Genomic DNA, 3,661 nt, shown 5'->3' on the forward strand with positions numbered 1-3,661 from the left:
AGGGTACGGCTATTTGTACCCCTATACTAATTTATACGTCTTCAAAATATTGCTCCCAGAAATGGTGGAAGAAATACTCATGTCACCAGATCTACATATACATATTATCACAGAAATATTCTGGACACAAAAAGCAAAGGTCACATGTACAATTGTATCAAAGCCTTAATGGAAAGTGAACATGGATTACTAAAAACATCAATGTCCATGTTGCCTAATGTCCTCAAATGTCAATTCTATTTGTGACTACATATTTGTTTCTTCCTAAGATTATAAATTCAAGCTCAAGCCTGTTGAAAATGTCTAATCCTATCACTGACTTTATACTTTGCTTGATTTCCTAATGTCTCTATTGATATCTGCTTTCATACATGTTTTTCCCAGTTCATCATTGCGACTGACTCTTCACATGTGCTGACATTTACCTTCACTCTCTACCCGAAACCCTATTGCTAAAAAACTTTTCATCCAAATCCTATACTCACTTTTCTTTTTAAGCCTACCGACTACCTTCCTAATCCTACAGACTTTTGCTTTTTGACAGGATGTTCTGTTCAACATTCAATCATCCAAGGTACAAGGTCAGATGCCATTTATTATTGATTTATCTGAGACAACTGTGCAGCACATAATTCAAAGCTAAGTATCCCACTCAAGGGCCCAATGTCCTTCTGGGCTTCAAATCTTACCTAAATTTCTGCTTTCATACTTATATTTCACCTATATACTCTTGTAAATATCGCAGGTTGCCAATAACATTATTCATCCTGCAGAATGATTCCTAACCCAAATCGAAGCTATTATTAAACCTAACCATACACTATTCCCTTAATATAACTTACAGAAGAGCAGGGACAGAGTTGGTCTTACAATATAGGAATGTAGGTTATCTTCCACCTGCTGAGAAACTCAAAGATCCATGAAGAAATGATCCTTGGAGAAGATATAGGCAGCTATGTAGGACCTGAGAGAGCAATAGTCATCTTCCATGGCAAACAACCAGGTCAGGATGAACTGATGTGTCTGAATCAGCCTCTCTCTTCTTATTGTAGAGAAGATGGACCAAACAAGGCCTGTGTCGAGAGCAGTTCCCAGGTGCAAATGGTTGATATACAATTCTAACTTCTGAATGTGTCACAGGATGTAGGGGCAGCCTCCATCTCATGGGAACCTTGGAAGCATCTGTTAGAACAAAGTGGTTACCAAGGCAGTGACCTCATTCAGTTCCTGAAGGAAGTGACCTACCTCACTTCCTTGGTGATGCAAATCTCTGAACTTTGGAAACAGAAAGCCAAGCACCCAGAGCCCATCCCAGTCCCAGTCCCAGTGGGCACACTTGTTTGGATTTACGAAGGAGAGAGTCAGTCTTTCTTGGTAAATGCTGATCTGTGGATGGCTAAATGCCAGGAAAGCTCTAAAGAGGGGCCTTCCTGAGAAAGCAGGTAGTGACTCACTGATGGCTCCTGACAACTTTACAGAGTTGGTAATGGAGACCAGATCTGAGACAGGACAGGTCATTTCATGGGAACATAGTATGACCAATCAGTCTGAGGACACTCTGTATAGTCACAGACCTACTTGGGTAAAGAAGGTGCCTTTGTGGGTGTGGATGTGAGTTTGTGGTTTTGTCACATGTTATGAGAATAGGTAGGAAAGACAGTTTCTTTGGTTTGGAGGGGACTGTTTTCAATAAGTCATTTGACATGGTGAGTGTTTCTTTGTCTGTGAATCCCACTGTATTTGTGGTTGTAGACATTTGAAAAGCTAATGCATCAATGGTTGTGTCCTGTCTAGTAGAAAGCTTCCCAGCATTCATCCTGCCCAATTTAAGAATGGAGAGTGGCTTGCCTTATGTATGGGCAACACCTAATATCTTCCTAAGTTCCTGTTTCTTCGTGAATTCTGGCCACTTTCCGGAATAAGCTCATGGTTTTATGTCCAAGATATGTACCACCACAAGGCTCTGTGACATGGCCATGTACTGGATAGCTGAAGGGAATGGGAGCATCTCAGAATACTCAGATATCAGTGTGACCAGGAAAGTCTCAGTGGAGAAACCCTGCTTTGGGCCATTTGTTTACTTATGTTTCTATTACCCTGAATTTCAGGAAGGTCTTTGCCTCAGGATATCCCTTTGTGAAGCCTGAAGAAAACTGTTTTTATATGGAAATGAATGGGCATCACCTGTGGCTCTTTGCTTAATTGCTTTGGAATGGGATGTGCTTGAATTAGCCTATTGTCCTTGTGTGAGGTTGTGGCTTAGATTCTGAGCACCTGATGGATCTAAATAAAGATCCCATGTGCTTCTAAAATCAAAATGGCCAAAAGAGCAGTCATTGTGGATGAATTTTTTTGCCTTCTTAGGTTAGGTACCTGACCTCCATCAAGTGAGAATAGGGATCCTTTGGGTCAAATGCGTTCTTCAAATCCCTGCAGAGGCTATCTCATATATGCTTGGGTTTTCTCATGACTCCAAATCACATAAAGAATCTATACCTGACAGCAAGTAGGCTTCAAATTGGAGAAGCGGAACACTTTAACAGCAGGAATATTTGATCACTCCTGGTTCACAGGAAGAGTGTCCAGGCCACCATGATTTTAGGCAAATGAGGGGCAGGTGAGCTGATTTTGGACACATTCTTGGCCTCACCTCTCATAGAAACCTCCAGCCAGAGGGTATGATGAGTGTCTATATGGAAGAAGATGAGTGTCATATGGCAGTATTTTGGATTTAAGCTTAGAAGAGAGAGAACTCAAATTACTGACATATGGGATGAAAAAGGCAATATCACAACAGATGCTACAGAAATACAGAAGACAATTAGAAATTATTTTGAGAACCTATATTCCAATAAAATAGAAAATAGTGAAGACATCGGTAAATTTCTTAAGTCATATGATTTGCACAGACTGAGTCAGGAGGATACACACAATTTAAACAGACCAATATCCATGGATGAAATAGAAGAAGCAATCAAAAGACTACCAACCAAGAAAAGCCCAGGTTCGGATGGGTATACAGCAAAGTTTTAAAAAACCCTTAAAGAAGAATTAATACCAATATTTTTCAAGATATTTCAGGAAATAGAAAAAGAGGGAGCTCTGCCAAATTCATTCTATGAGGCCAACATCACTCTGATTCCAAAACCAGACAAAGACACCTCAAAGAAAGAAAACTACAGACCAATATCTCTGATGAACCTAGATGCAAAAAACCTCAATTAAATTCTGGCGAATCGGATACAAAGGCACATCAAAAAAATTGTGCACCATGATAAGGTAGGATTCATCCCTGGCATGCAAGGACGGTTCAATATATGGAAATCAATAAATGTTATTCACAACATCAATGGACTTAAAGATAAGAACCATATGATCTTCTCGATAGATGCAGAAAAATCATTCAACAAAGTAGAGCATCCCTTTATGTTCAAAACATTAGAAAAACTAGGGATAACAGGAACTTACCTCGACATTGTAAAAGCTATCTATGCTAAGCCTCAGGCTAGCATCATTCTGAATGGAGAAAAATTAAAGGCATTCCCTCTAAAATATGGAACAAGACAGGGATGTCCTCTATCACCACTTCTATTCAATATAGTTCTCGAAACTCTGGCCACAGTAATTAGACAGATGAAAGAAATTAAAGGCATAAAAATAG

The sequence above is a fragment of the Callospermophilus lateralis genome, unplaced genomic scaffold (genome assembly GCF_048772815.1).
Source record: "Callospermophilus lateralis isolate mCalLat2 unplaced genomic scaffold, mCalLat2.hap1 Scaffold_641, whole genome shotgun sequence".
In the NCBI taxonomy this organism is placed as follows: Eukaryota; Metazoa; Chordata; class Mammalia; order Rodentia; family Sciuridae; genus Callospermophilus; species Callospermophilus lateralis.